Source organism: Podarcis pityusensis (assembly GCF_964106645.2).
Source record: "Podarcis pityusensis genome assembly, chromosome: 7".
Classification (NCBI taxonomy): Eukaryota; Metazoa; Chordata; class Lepidosauria; order Squamata; family Lacertidae; genus Podarcis; species Podarcis pityusensis.
In genome coordinates, this window is record NC_138031.1 from 19,592,728 (window position 1) to 19,609,571 (window position 16,844).

The window sequence follows — 16,844 nt, forward strand, 5'->3', positions numbered from 1 at the left end:
AGGCCAATCAGGTTGTGCATTCACTTCCACCTGGAGTTGGATTGGGTGGCTCCTGTGGACCAATCATACTGCTGCATTGTTCTAGGACCAATCAGACTGCTGCATTCTGAATCCCATTGTTCTAGGACCAATCAGACTTCTGCATTTTGGATCCTATTGTTCTAGGACCAATCAGACTGCTGCATTTTGGATCCTATTCAACTCAGTACATAACACTTTCCAACTCCAACTCCTTTTTCAGGTGAAGCTGCCAGAACTGTACATAGCATTCCAAACGCAGTCACAACATAGATTTGTAGATATTGATTATGATATTGGCAGTGCGGGAAAGAACAGCTCTCCAAAGTATATCTCCTACAAGTGGCTCTTACAGCCACGGCTGTTAAAGAACTGCTCCAGACCAACAGTGTATGAAAGCTATAGCCTTATGATGTATTTGGGAACTCGGCAGGCAATTAAATTTGGACTCTGTATACTTTGACTGGCTGGTTGCCACTTAGACCATGCAGACTGAAGGATGAAATTAAAGGGACAGGGCCTAGGGCCTAGTCACAGGCCACTAAAATATAGTCCTGCAACTTCAGTATCCATGTTCTAGGATTTAAGCCGTTATTTTAAAAAGTGTCTGTCCAAAAACAGACCTTCTGTGGCCAGGTTCAAAGCTGGGGTATATGCTGATATATACCCAAATGAAACAAAAACAAAATAAGAATCCAAGGCCATGTCCCCTGATATTGTCAGTCCCTGTTCCTGCAGTATTCATACTTGATCCTGTCCTACCTATCTGTTGGCTCATGCTAAAATGAGAGTTGCCCAGTACTGACCTAGTCCAAGGCCAATTTCAGACAAATGAAATCAACTTGACAACCTGATTCTCATCTGATTTTCTGAGGTAAATAATCTCTCTTCCATATCATCTTCATTTTCTGATTATTTCCTTCTTCCAGCATCACTTCAACTTGGTGAGAGCCCATATTTTATATATCCCATGCCAACGCAAGCAATTGGGAACAAAACAAAAACAAAACCATTCCGCCATGGTAAATAAATAGCATCTGTCAACATGTGAAAGAGCATACAAATGAAATATGCACTACACATTGGATTAGTGATGTGTGAATTCCCTTCATCTTGAATTATAAGTCAACTTCAAATTGTGTGTATCATCACTAAAAAGTCTGAATAAAGTAAATATCTGGCCTTGCGACCAGAAAAGGTCCCCTACCACACCCCAAGTGACTTCATGGCAGAAAAGAGATTTGAACCAGGATTTTCCTGATATTCATCCTTGAGGTGCAAACTTCAGCACTATATGCTTGTGTGTATGAATGTAATTTGGTGCTGTGCACCACTAGAGTTGAGATATCTCCTTAGGATAACTCCATGATTTTGCAGGTGAATGTATGTATACAGGATCATGTTAGGAACTCTGTGTAACAGCCACATTTGTTGACAACCTGGAAAAATGCATACTTCATCTGTAACAACCACCTGGTGTTTGCTGGCAAATCGTTATTTTAACATCTGAAGGAAATAGTTCATTAGAGACTTCTTATCACCAACCTATATTGCAAGTTATTTGTACGCACAGCCTCATTTCCGGATGCTGCACTTGGAGGGATAATAAAAGCAGTAGTTAACAGCTTTGTTTTATTTATTTTTTTAAATGTGATATGATATGAGATTATATTATATTATACACAAGTGAATTTCCATAAATCCACTTGGATGAATTTTCTTTACAAACACGGGCCTGCTTTATCTCGTCACATCAGAAAACAGGCTAATAAAGAAGGAATTGCCAGCCTTTGTGTTCATCAAGCGATTTGCATTATGTCAATGTCTGGTTACACTTAAGAAGCTGCCTTATGTTGAGTCAGAACATTGGTCCAGCTAGCTCAGTACCAGAGATGGAGAATCTGTCGCCATCCAGATATTGTTGGACTCAGTCAACAGCTGATTATCCGGTCAGCACACATTGCTGGCTGTGACACCCCTTGCATCCACCTCTTCCTCCTGTCTGATGAATACAGATATTTATTCCCCTCCGAAAGCGATAGAGAGGGAAAATATAAACAAAGAAACTGAAATGGAATTGAAGCTGGGGAACAAGAGTCCCATAACAACTCCAGTGCCCTTAATAAACTACAGGATTCTTTGGGGGAGTCTGTGGCTGTTTAAAGTACAGTGATACCTCGGGTTAGGGACTCGGATGGCGCTGTGGGTTAAACCACAGAGTCTAGGACCTGCCAATCAGAAGGTTGGTGGTTCGAATCCCCATGACGGGGTGAGCTCCTGTTGCTCAGTCCCTGCTCCTGCAAACCTAGCAGTTCGAAAGCACATCAAAGTGCAAGTAGATAAATAGGTACTGCTCTGGAGGGAAGGTAAACAGCGTTTCCGTGTGCTGCTCTGGTTCACCAGAAGTGGCTTAGTCATGCTGGCCACATGACCCGGAAGCTGTACGCTGGCTCCCTCGGCCAATAAAGTGAGATGAGCGCCGCAACCCCAGAGTCGGTCACGACTGGACCTAATGGTCAGGGGTCCCTTTATCTTTACCTTTACCTTGGGTTAAGTACTTAATTCGTTCCGGTGGTCCGTTTTTAACCTGAAACTGTTCTTAACCTGAAGCACCACTTTAGCTAATGGGGCCTCCCACTGCCGCCGTGCCGCCAGAGCACGATTTATGTTCTCATCCTGAAGCAAAGTTCTTAACCCAAGGTAATATTTCTGGGTTAGCGGAGTCTGTAACCTGAAACGTATGTAACCTGAAGCATATGTAACCCGAGGTACCACTGTAGTATAATATTGCTTTAAATTTGTGATGCAGAGAGGGTCTCAGTCACTCACTCATTCAGCCATCTAGTCACTCAGCCAGCCTCTTTTCTCCAGTGCTACTTAACGTATGAAGTCTTTGGGAGCAGCCTTCAGGAGTTTTGGAGAGAGGTGTCGAGAGTATGATGGTGATACCCAACCCTATTTTTCTGTAACATCTTAATCAGGAATTGTTGTGCAGGCCCTGGACCAGTGTCTGGAAGCAGTGGTGGGCTGGATGAGGGCAAATAAAGTGAATCATGGCAAGAAGGAGGTCCTGTGGGTGAGTGATTCCCAGGCCCAGGAAGTTGGTAAATTGCTTTCCCTGGATGGGAAGGAGTAGGTGCATAGTCTGAAGAAGTAGGTGCATAGTCTGGTTCTACCTCCATTTTTGGAGGCACAATTGTTCTTGGTGGTTGGGACTACCTTTTAGCAGCTTTAATTATGGCCGCTCCTGGACTGGGACAGCTTAACCATACTTGTCCATGTATTGCTAACCTTGATTTTGGTTTACTTTAGTGCACCATAGGTGGAGCTGCTGTTGAGGTGTGTCTGGCAGCTGCAACAGGTTCAGAACATGGTGTCTAGCTTGCTGGTGGAATTTGTTTGCAGGAATTGCACTGGATGACATCAGCTACGGGGCCTACTTCAAAGTTCTGGTACTAATGTATAAGGTCCTATACAGCTCAGGACAAGGTTACTTGAGAGAACACTGTATCCTAGAAGGTTGCTGTGTTCTGCAGGAGACTTTATCCTTAACGTCCCACAAAACATGCTTCACAGTATTTCAAAGCAGGGCTTTCAGGCTGATTGCCCCTGTTCTGTGGAACAGTATTCATGTTGAGATATGTCAGACACTTACTATCAGTACTTCTCAAAAACAACTGAAGACATTTTTGTTTTGACAAACTCTTTCATCTAGATAAAATGATCTGTGCCTTATATGTTATATTTGTGTAGTTTTTAAACCTAATTTTTTTTGTACTATTTTTAAATGCCATTTGTTATTTTTAAGGATGTGTGCAGATTGCATTAGAACATATGTGTGAAAATCTATTTATTAAAAGCAATTATTATTACTATAACTATTACTCCCTGGTGTGATCTTTGCAGGTAAAGATAAAAGAAGGGAGCTAATGCATTAGGATAAGAGGCTAGCAGATTTCTTAAAATGAGCTATGCTCTCCAAGCAGCCAAAAGTATAACAGTGTAAGAGAAAGATTATTCTCATTAGCAGAACTTAGTTGTAAGTGAATTTGGCTGGGGGGAATTTGGCCTGAGGTAAAAGACTCTTAGAAGTTGGTGTCAGCAGCAGTGTCTCTTAAGTCCTTAGAAACTGCCATCAAACACCCAAAGCAAATATCAGTATTCCCTTAATGCACAAAATGTTCATTTAATAAACAATCTTTATTAATGGATCATCTTCTCTCACTGCTGGAGTTTATCTCACACCTAGGCCCATCATATAAAGTTACTAGGAGGCTTCAAAAGCACTCTAAAGGAATAGGGTAACGGCAGGGAAAGGTTCACATTAAGGGATTCCATGCACCATGATAGATAGATAGATGACAGATAGATAGATAGATAGATAGATAGATAGATAGATAGATATAGTACAAATACCTAAATTAGTGTTTATAAAAAGTGGAATTGAGATAGTATTTCCCTATGTTGTGATTAGAGTTTCTCAATTTTCAAAACAAAATAAAAATCCCAAACCCAGTAGTAATCTCACCATTCTGAGCTTCATTTTAGAACTTATTATGATTTGGAGCAAATGCCACCTTCATATATTTTTCCTGGTCTTGGAAAAACATATAAGCAATTACTTTCCAAGATTTGGCCCCTCTTGAAATTGGTCCAGTTGGCAATTCAAGATGGTTAACAACAGCAAACAGGCTTTGTCGAATATGGGTTTCAAAACATGACCTTAAAGGTCAGACCTCACCTGGAGTACTGTGTCCAGTTCTGGGCACCACAGTTCAAGAAGGACATTGACAAACTGGAACGTGTCCAGAAGAGGGCAACCAAAATGGTCAAAGGCCTGGAAACGATGCCTTATGAGGAACGGCTAAGAGAGCTGGGCATGTTTAGCCTGGAGAAGAGGAGGTTAAGGGGTGATATGATAGCCATGTTCAAATATATAAAAGGATGTCACATAGAGGAGGGAGAAAGGTTGTTTTCTGCTGCTCCAGAGAAGCGGACACGGAGCAATGGATCCAAACTACAAGAAAGAAGATTCCACCTAAACATTAGGAAGAACTTCCTGACAGTAAGAGCTGTTCGACAGTGGAATTTGCTGCCAAGGAGTGTGGTGGAGTCTCCTTCTTTGGAGGTCTTTAAGCAGAGGCTTGACAACCATATGTCAGGAGTGCTCTGATGGTGTTTCCTGCTTGGCAGGGGGTTGGACTCGATGGCCCTTGTGGTCTCTTCCAACTCTATGATTCTATGATTCTATGATTCTATGATAAAGGCAAAACCCTCAACAGCTTAAGACTGAAAGTGGAATACATTGTTTGTGTGCGCTAGCCCTGCTGGTTCAACATCAAAGTAAAACATTTTGGATGGAAAGCCCACATCTTGCTTCAGCGGCAGCAAGTTAGACTGCAAAAGGAGGCTGCAGTGGATGCTGTTTTGCCAATTATTGAGCGCTCGGCATGGTATGCATTGAGCAAAATGATAATCTATACACTCTTGTGCTCAGATGACAGTGAGAGGAGGAGTGCTGGTGTCTAAAAGATTGTTGACTTGCGGAGCAGAGATGATGACTCACTGGGGAGATCTTCCCGTTCGTCAGAGGAGACACCTTCCATCAACCTCAGTGCTTTGCCCCTGTTGGAGCTAATAAACTGGTTTGGCAGGGTATAGGAACCTCCTTTGACTCAAAAATGTATCCCTGAAGAAATTTGCAAAAAATATGTTTCACCCCCTAAAATGGCATACCCTAGTAATTTAGGTATAGTGCGGAAACGTTTTACCATTTGGTAAGTTTTCCAACCTTGATCATATACTTAAATGAATGGCAGGAAGAAAACACTATATTCTTTCATTAATATAAACAAATAAATAAATCCATGATAGAAAGACAATACTTGGTAAATAGGGGATCTGTTTTGGGCTGGAGCTACTGTCAGTTTTGTGCTTTTATGACTAGCCTCTTTTATAAAGAAATTGTGTATTATGAGTATATTCAGGCAGAGGCAGTATAGCCAGGGGGAACATGCATACCATACCTTTAAAGCACACACAACCCCTCAAGGAATCCTGAGGAGTGTAGTTAATTCTTACAGAGCTACAACCCCTAACACCCTGAGGGGGTGTGTGCTTTAAATATGCTCAAAATGTATTGCATGTATGTAACCAAGGTTGATGGCAGAACGTGCATCCTCTGGTTGGTTGTTTTTTTCTGTTTTAAAGAAAAGTGAGTAAACAGAAGTTCAACAGCCATCAGTCAGGGATTCTTTAGTTGTGATTGCTGCCAAGGCCCTGTGCCTGAAGTTTCCCATTGATTAATAAACACACCAACATTAGTGTTTTGGATTATGAGTTAAAACAGGCCACAACTTTACTGGTTACAGATGTGAGTGGTTTGGCTTAGGTCAGTCATGGCCAAACTTGGCCCTCCAGTTGTTTTGAAACTACAAATCCCAGCATCCCTAGCTAACAGGACCAGTGGTCAGGGATGATGGGAACTGTAGTCCCAAAACATCTGGAGGTCCAAGTTTGGCCATGCCTGGCTTAGGCATTGGGTGAAACCAGGCTATATCTTGACTCCTGCCCATCTGCAGGGAGTTGAACTAAGTTTAAAGTACCAGAAGGGGGAGCCCTATGACTTGCATCAAGTAGGGGCACCCTGAGGGGTTCCCGTTGGGCTAGTGGCATGGCTTTGGCCCACGTCTGGGCTTCGGACAGAATCCAGGCCTCTGGATCCCTTTAATGACCTCTCAATCCCTTATCGAGGAGGGGCAGGTGGAGGCTACAATCTCCGCTCCATTAAACAAAGGCTTACCCAATGCCTAACCTTACAAAGTTGTGACGATTGCTACAAGGTAGGCAAAAACAAAATGGCAGGTGCCAATTCTCCAAGTGGAAAAATTTCTAACCCAACCCCAACAAGGCTGCCGGCATTTGTCCATAGCAAGGTCATATCAAACCAAAGCTTGAAAAAGGGGGTGTGTGTGTGATTAGGGAGATCTGGCATGGAGGCGAGAGAGGGAAGCCCCTGGCCAAGCCATGGTTTAAATTATCTGCAGCAATGCCCCCCGTCAGCATAGATTGGCCAGGCGGGGTGATTTGGCCAGGGCTGGCATGGAGGGGGCGACAATCTCCTGCCCCCTGACTGGGTCGCTACAAGGGCCTGGATGCCTGGCCACAATGATGCCAACCCAGGAAAGTGAGCAGACTTCCTGCATTGCAGGGGCTTAGACTAGATAACACTTGGGATACCTTTCAACTCTACAGTTGTATGATTCTAAGGCATCTGCCTTATCTTCTACTTTCTCCACTTTGTAGCACTTGAATCAACATGAAGATGCCTTAACTCTGATCTTAAAACTGTTGTTTTGTTTTTTTAAAAAACACCATTGAATATTTACAGTGGTAGGAATATAAGGCTTACATTGTTGGGTTGCAGTAAAGTCATCCATATCCAGCATTTTCTGGGCAGCCATAATCCATTAGTGGTTCATCAGCCAAGCATGTCAGCTGAATGTGTGGCATCTGCAGTCAATTCCCAGCTTTGTAGAGCATGAACCAATACAAGACACCCTTTATTCTGATCTTAAAACTCATTTTTTAAAAAATCAAAAATCAAAAAAATCCATTAAATATTTACAGTGCCTCGGTGTGGATAGTGTTGGCTGCAGCGTGTAGGTGTGTCATGTGAACGCTCCCCACACTCCTCCTGGGGCTGGGAAGGGGTTATTTTAACCTCCGCCTTGCTAGTAAAACTGAATTACTGTGTTGCAAAATGATGCATGTCTAAAAAGTGTGTCACCAACATGAAAAGTTTGGAAAGCTCTGGTCTAGGCTGTAATCAGAGAGAATAATTTTCTGCAATCTCAGTACTTAGGGGAGGGAGCAGTTTTCAAGATTGAAACTTGTGTCTTTAAACTTAATGAAGATGCCTGGAGGAGGATGTGAGAGGGAGCAGGGGGGAAATCTGTTGATTCTGAAATGGTAAGGTGGTAATCCGAGGAAATTATTTTGCCTGGAAAGCTAATTCGCTAGTTCTTCCTACCTCAAAATCAACCTTAGAGATACCTAATAAAGAAGCTCCTGGACCTTTTTGTTTTGAAATTTGGAACCTTTCTTACCTTGTGGGACTTCTCTTGTATTTGCAGTCTTCAGGCCAATTGCCCACAAAACATTAGGGGTTTAAGTGATTCCTACCCCAAAACTGAAATGACTACTCTTCTTGGAAAAACCCTTTGGCTATCCTTCTGAAACTTGGCAAGATTTATGCATTCTCAATCAGGTACCTTGCCTGCAAATTTCATCCACTTTTACTAAAAAGAAAGAAAGTTACACATGATTCACTTTTTGAGGAGGAAACCCCTACATTTGGTGGTACTCAGAACAAAAGCCTCTGGACCCAAGTAGAGGGAACAAAGTAGAGTCTGAACACCCAAAATAAATTGGGCAGCCTTCATACTGGCCTGAGCCAAATGCAGCTCTCTTACAAAGTGCCAAATTGGGGTCTTAACCAAATCTGGCGCCCAGTACACACCCTTATTATTTCTTAATATAATTTCAGTTTATGAAACCATATTTGAAAAGAATGTATTTTTCATGTGATATGGCTCAGTAATCATTTCTCTCAAGACCCAAACTGTTGCTCTGTTGTTAGACTGCTATGCAGTCATTTATTGGGTGGGCTCCAGTTTCAATAGAATAGAAATAGAGATTTACTAACGTTGACCGGCTGCCAGAATTTCAAATTTTATGCTATACCAGTAGAAAATTATGCACCATTTCTGCCAAGTGCAGAAAAGCAGAACGCTGTCAAAGTCTTCAAAACCTAAACCGACTTAGAATAGAAATCCTGATTTTCTCCCATAATTTATTGTGCTTCGGGGGGACCGTCACAAATTGATTACCTATCTCAATTACATTGGTATATCACATCTGCCTCCATTCTCCAAACCTGAATGTTTCAATTTGGGTTTGACAGGAGTTTAAATGTTTAAATGTCAAAAGACGGAAGAGTTGAAAATTCTAAAGCACAACAAAAGGAATTCCTAATTAAGAGATTTTCAGAGGCTCTTGCTTTATATAAAAGATGGTCAAAATTTGGAAGTATATAATAATATGCAACTGTTCTCATTGCTCATATTAAGAAATTATCAAAGTTCACTATTGAAGTTTCTCCAGTTTCATGGGGCTAGTTCCCAGATTAGGACCTGTGAGACCAGAGGTCAAATCCCCACTCACCCATGAAGCTCATGCGCTGACTTTGGGCCAGTTGTAGGCCCTCAGCCTAACCTACCTCACATGCAGTGCTTTTTATGCAGTACCGGCACCTTTTTTTCTAGAAGAAAAGCACTGCCCATAGGGTTGTTGTGAGGATAGAATAGAGAGGAGTAGAGCTGTGATTTCCTTACAGTACAAATATTTCTATGTAGAAAAAGCATAGGGGCTCTCTGTTAGCCAGAAATAAAGATGCAAGACTAAAGTATGGGATTTAACTTGAGCCACTTTATTAACTACCATGTAAAAACTGAGGAACTTATGAACTGCAAAGGGGATATGAGACCACATGCAAGAAATTTACCATTTGTCTCTCATGCTCCTAAGCATGGCTCCCCAGAGGGGAGTGAAGCTGGTCTTCATTCCAGCTGTTTTGCCCTTCCACATCCCTTCAGGTGCAGAGGGAGACCTTACTGATTCACAGCCTCCTCAGAGCCCCACAACTCTAAATAAGTGACACAGCATAACCTCGAAAGTGGCCCATACTCTGCCCCACAGATCACACAATGCTGTGTGCAAATCTCTGGAATCACCATTCACCTGAAAAGTGAGCATTGATGTCCACCTCTTCCCTTTCCCTCACAGACCTGCCATGTGGCCAGAACCAGTCAAATCAATTAACCTAATTATTCAGCTCCCCCTACTAACTGCACCTACCCAGCACTACAATATGGAGTAGGCCAACATGCCCCCTCCCCCTTCTGGCCAATCACAGGAAAGGACAAAAAAACATACTTGGCCTCAACTATGGTGACCAGCTACACCAGACCTTCCAAGTGTCCCTATTTTCCAGGGACATCCCTGATTTAGAGAAGCTGTTCCAATTTCTGATTTGATCCTGGAATGTTTCGCTTTTCCTTTGTTGTTGTTTAGTCATTTAGTCGTGTCCGACTCTTCATGACCCCATGGACCAGAGCATGCCAGGCACTCCTGTCTTCCACTGCTTCCCACAGTTTGGTCAAACTCATGTTTGTAGCTTTGAGAACACCATTCAACCATCTCGTCCTCTGTCGTCCCCTTCTCCTTGTGCCCTCAATTTTTCCCAACATCAGGGTCTTTTCTGTCAGTATATGGAAACATCACCGCTGCAGACACCCAGATTGTTGACATCACATGATGCGGCTATCTGTGGGAAAGAAGAGTTTCCCAGGACGTTCACAGGCTGGATAAGTCTTTGTGAAGAGTGTAACTTGAAACCTTCTGTGTGCGCATGTTCAGGAAGTTTGCTAGAAGAACTGGACTGAAAGGACGTGTTTTTCTCTAGTGCTGTAATGTCAGAAATAAACATCATGTAAATAGATTTCTGACTTATTTTCTTTCCCCTGCGGAAGCAGGAGGGAGGGGTTGTGCATTTTACCCACGCTTGGGAAAATGTCACCTATCAAAATCTCCCATGTCTGTCTGGATATCAGCCATAAGAGGTTACCGGTAAGCAAGCTCCGAGGACAGTGAGAGGGGCCAGCCTCTATGGAGGGGGCTTGCAAACCAACATTTTCCAGGGAGTCTTCTCTTCACATGAGGTGGCCAAAGTACTGGAGCCTCAGCTTCACGATCTGTCCTTCCAAGTGAGCACTCAGGACTGATTTCCTTAAGAATGGATAGGTTTGATCTTCCTGCAGTCCATGGGACTCTCAAGAGTCTCCTCCAGCACCATAATTCAAAAGCACCAACTCTTCGGCGATCAGCCTTCTTTATGGTCCCACTCTCCCTTCCATACATCACTACTGGGAAAACCATGGCTTTAACTAGACGGACCTTTGTTGTTCTTTAGGATATCCCTATTTTCATTTGAGAAATGTTGCAGGCCATTATACTCTCACACTGCATACAAAAGGGTAGTCAGATGAGAGGGAAGAGGACATAGGTAAGCAAGCCTTCTGAAACATCTGCTCTCCCCTTCTTCCTACTGCCAAATGTGTCAGGTAAGCACCTGAAACCTTCCCATCCTGCCACAAATGTTCTCTCACCCAAATGCCTTTTGGAGCCAGACTGAGGGCAATGTTGAGTACAATCGCACTGCTAGTAATGTTACTGAAGCTATAGAATCAGGATATGATTTTTTGTATCTCTTAAAGTTCAGCTGCATTGCAAATTGGATGTCATTTCCCTGAGAAGAGCTTCTCCAGTCTGGGATGTAAAACAAGAGCTGAAATGTGTGCAATCAGTGCTTAGGTTAACTAGGCTGCTTTTTAAGGCAAATGCGCAAATGTTATTTGATGTTAATCCTTTGCTTTTGACAAAGCTGTCATTGACTGCTATGTAGACCAGGCCACTGAGCCAAGCAGCTTTTTCTTTTTAATCTGTTTTGTTTTGTCCAAGTCTTGGACACCAATCACAGCTCAGCGTGATAAAATAGCTCCCAAACTGTGTAGGCCCTGAATTAACCCAAAGAGCAGAGTCCAAGAATTTCAGGCAAGTTGGCCCATTGCTTGTTTTCATTGCATTTATGGATGCTTACCCATCTGTTAAGAGCCCTAAAGATCAATTGTGCTTGGAAACTAACTGGTAGATAGTGCAACTCTTTCAGTGAAGGTTTGAGAAGGTCTCTGTGTCTAGTCCCACTCAAAATCAGGGGCAATGTATTCTGAAACAGTTCAGATCAGTGGCGTAGCGTGGGGGTGCAGGGGGGGGCGGCCGCACCTTGCGCAACATCTGGGGGGCGCTCGCTCGCACTCGCAGCTCTCTGCCCCTACCTGGCTCACTCACTCTCTCTCACTGCAGTGCTGGCTGTGCGAATCCGATCCGAGCCGCTGGGTCGCCGCCCATTTTGGAGGGGGTGGGTGCCAGGCGTGCGGTGCGGAGAGAGAGTGAGGGACTATCTGGGGGAGGGACAGTGCAGCGGCCGCCCAGCGCAGCGCTGAGCACGGGAGAGAACCACACCAGACCAGACCAGGCAGCAGCAAGAAGAAGCTGGCAGCGGCGGCAGGTTAGGGGTTAGGGGGCGCAAATTACTTGCCTTGCCCCGGGTGCTGACAACCCACACTACGCCGCTGGTTCAGATACAATGCTAAACTATTGTTTACTGTTAAGCAAACAAGACTCAGGCTCAAACACACTCCCTCCATGCTGGCATGGCAAGAAGGAGATCAGAAGGATCTGCTTCTGCTTTTAAACTATGCAGATTCTTTTCATATGTCAAACTTGGGAAATTCTGTTTAATGGGAAGAATCTGGATAGTTTAAAAGAAGAAGCAGATCCTTCTGATCTCCTTCTTGCCATGCCAGCATGGAGAGAGTGTGTTTAAGCCTGAGGCTTGTTTGCATAACAGTAAACAATAGTTTTTTTCCCCAGTAGTGATGTATGGAAGTGAGAGCTGGACCATAAAGAAGGCTGATCGCCGAAGAATTGATGCTTTTGAATTATGGTGCTGGAGGAGACTCTTGAGAGTCCCATGGACTGCAAGAAGATCAAACCTCTCCATTCTGAAGGAAATCAGCCCTGAGTGCTCACTGGAAGGACAGATCGTGAAGCTGAGACTCCAATACTTTGGCCACCTCATGAGAAGAGAAGACTCCCTGGAAAAGACCCTGATGTTGGGAAAGATGGAGGGCACAAGGAGAAGGGGACGACAGAGGACGAAATGGTTGGACAGTGTTCTCGAAGCTACAAACATGAGTCTGACCAAACTGCGGGAGACAGTGGAAGACAGAAGTGCCTGGCGTGCTCTGGTCCATGGGGTCACGAAGAGTCAGACACGACTAAATGACTAAACAACAACAACAACAAACAATAATTTAGCATTGTATCTGAACTGTTTCAGAATACTAACCAGAATTTATAGTATAGCAAGCCTGGATCACAAACCATAGTTTGACCCTGCTTTGTTTGAATTGAACATAATTTCATGTAAGCACCAGGCACATCTCCGAATACACTTTGTTGGTTCATTCCCCAACATAAGTTCTACATAGGTTCTCATGGCTGCCTTCAAATCACCATCACCCTTTAATTTGATGGTAGTTTGGGAGGATGCTTTGTAAAAAATTGTGAAAATATGCACCTTGGACCCATCTTTGTGTGGCATGGTGGTGCTGGCAAATGCTTAGCCATGAAGCTCACTGGGTGACCTTGGGCCAGTCACCATCTCTTAGCCCAGTGTTTCTCAACCTGTGGGTCCCCAGATGTTGTTGGACTACAACTCCCATCATTCCTAGCCAGCATGACCAGTTGTCAGGGATGATGGGAATTGTGGTCCAACAACATCTGGGGACCCACAGGTTTAGAACCGCTATCTTAGCCTAACCTACCTCACAGAATAGTTGTCAGGATGGAATGGGGAGGAGGAGAACTGTGTACATCACCTTGATATTCTTAGAAGATAAAGGTGGTATATGAACATAATAAATAAATCCTGAGGCTGCCCAAGTACCAAGGTGTACATTATAGCAGCTAGGTGCTTATTACCTTAGGGTGGGTCCTCAATCATGTTTTCCCTTTCACAACATCGTTCTGGGCATGTCTGTGAGAGCCAGACAAGACATATTTCTTCCAACAGGTTGCCCTTTCTGGATCAGAGCTGAAGAGCTAAATTTTGTATTTATGGTACTACCATCGTTATATGCAACACAGAAGATAAGCATTGCTGATGAAGGCAGTCTCTTTGCAATCTGATAATTGTCAATTCATGAGACATATGCCTGGCATTCTATCATGAGCTGTTTGCATTTCCAAGGGTTTTTAATGAGCATTTATTACCAAAGAAAAAGAATCTGACTTTGGAAAAAAATATTGTAGGGAATAGATGCAGCAACAAAAAACAAACAGCCGTGACATCCCTTCTATTTTCCTTTATTTATAAGCAGCAGCAACAACAAAAATCTATTTTCCTTTCTAGCTTTTCAGATGAAAAATAGTTGAAATTCTAGCTGACAAAATTGCACAAAGAGTGTTGATTTAGTCATTATTTAATTACTGTGTTGCCAAATTGGGATGTAATATTACACCCCCAAATCCTATTTGGCTTAGTATTGAGTTAATAGTGTAAGGGAACCTAGTTATTCCCCTACAATAGTACAGTGGTACCTCGGTTTACAAACTGTTTTGGAAGTCTGTTCTTAAACCGAAACCGTTTTTAAACTGAGGTGCGCTTTCCCTAATGAGGCCTCCCGCCACCGGTGCCCTTCCACCATTCGGATTCCGTTCTTAAACTGAGGTAAAGTTCTAAAACCAGGCATCTGATCTGGTGTAACTTTGTTTGTTGTTGTTGTTGTTGTTTAGTCGTTTAGTCGTGTCCGACTCTTCGTGACCCCATGGACCAGAGCATGCCAGGCACTCCTGTCTTCGGTGTAACTTTATGCCAGCTTAATTTACACCAGCTTCTTGTGCATAGTATAGCTCCCCACGGCAAGTAGATAAACAGGATGTGTGAAGACCCATTAAGATGTCAAAAATCCTGCCAAATTATGTAGCCAGCCAACAAAGGCAAATCTGTAAAAATTTGCGCCTGTCAAAATAGTAATTATGTGTTTTTTTAATATCATAAAATTTATTCATTGATGGATTGCATTCATCTGATGTCAGAACAATTTATTCCACCATTGAACACTCTCACATTTCACAATGAACGCAGCTGATGAGGAATACACACACTGGAACGCATAGCATAAAAGAGGCAATTTTAGTGGGGAGCATTCTGGGAGCAAGCCCTCCCCTCAAGATCTTTGGGGGGAGGCCTTGAAAGCTTCCACAAAAGCAGGGGTGAGGAGTTTCTGAAGGTGACCCTCACAGCCTCTCCCCAGCACATACCTTTTCCTACCACCAAAGCCGTAGCTAGGTGATCTTGCACCTCTGGCAGAAATTGTGTCCTCCAAATCATGGAGAATCATGTGTTGCGGTGAGATCACCAAATTGCCTTCTTGTTGCTGGGATAGGCCCATTTGGATGACCTCCGCATCTCATTGGTTGCCCCTTTGCTGCTGGGGAAAAATTTTCTGTCGGTTGGAGTTTGATTGGCAACTAAGGGGCTATTTAAGGGGCTGCACGGGACGAAGTACTTTCTTTTTCACATTGTCCAGTGGATATCCCCCCCTCCCTCCCTCCCTCCCTATAATTTAAGGTTGTGTTTTTGACCTTGCTATGCCTGTCTAGGGGTCATCTGTTTTTGGAGCAGGGGCCCGGTAGGAATTTTGCCACTTGGCTGATTGGGTGGTGCAATTTGGTTTTTGCCTACCATGTAGCAAATCGTCACAACTTTGTAAATTTGGCAGTTAGGCATTGGTTCATTCTTTGGTGGAGGGGATTATGGATTGGCTGTGCCTGCCCCTCATTTTTGTTGCTGCTGCTAGGGAACTCCGTTAAAGGAGTCCAGGGGCTCGATTTGCTCTTTCCGACCCCCTCTCAGGGGTAGGGCCATGCCAGAGTTCCTGGAAGCATCTGGGGGTAAACTAAGAGGCAGAAATCTGCCTCTGTGCTCCCCCAGTATGTTTTCCCTTGCTGACCTCTGGAGGTTCCAGCTGTCAGTCCTGTTCCTGCCAGTGCAGGTTCAGGTAGTCCGAACCAATGCCTAAGCAACCACTCACATGCTGTAATCAATAAAGCTGTGCCAAAAATTAATGCCAAAGATCTTAAACAAATATTATGTGTCCTGTGTGATTTATTTTGGAGGGGGTCTGGGGATCTTCACACGCAACTGTCCAGATTGCGCCCCCTATCCACTGACAAATTAGCTCTTCTTTCCACCTCTCCTCTACCCCCCCATTCAATTCACCCTCTATTTAAAACCTTTTCTTATGAGGCAATGATCAATATTATTATTTATAGACATATTTATGGACATAATTTAAAGCTGATTTTGCGCCCCCGCCTCTCCTGCGCCCCTGGTGGGGGCCCTCATCACCACCCCCTAGCTATGGCCCTGCCTACCACACCATTTTGTCCTCTGTGTCATCCTTGGGTGACTTTGCCTGCCTGTAATGTGCCCTTGGACTGTGATAATCCTTTTCATTCGCCTGGATGGAAAATAGTGTGTGCAGAAATAACCCGTATTTACATGGCCGGAATGCAACCTACTGTACAAAGGTATGAGCAACACCTGTTGTTCTACCCACTTTTGTCTGTGGTCCTGTGGTCAACTATCTAGCATCTTACTTACAACAGGTTCAGAAGGTGGTACTGCTCATCATCTTTCACCTCCCTAGTCTCAGTGTTGTGCTTGTAAAAGTCAGCAGGGCGGAAGCTGAGAACAAAACAGGAAATAGCTCTCCCTGTCATTGGCTCAGGCTCTGCCTACTGTTGGCCTCCCTGACTTGCGCCCTACCAGACCAAATGGACATCAACCACCACTGCTCAACACTAGCAGAGGATATTAAGGTTTCCAAGGCCAGTACACTGGACCCTTTGGATATGAATTAAATTTGTTCCAGGGGTCTGTCTGCAACCTGAAAAGTCCGTAGGCAGAGGTGCCACTTCTGTGCATGTGTAAGGCACAACTGAGCGCTTCTGTGCACATGCACAGCGCACAGAGGGTTTCTGTGCATGTGCGTGTGGCGAAACCTGGAAGTATACACTTCCGGGTTGGCCGCGTTCATAACCCAAAAGTTATGTACCCAGAGTGGTACGTAACTAGA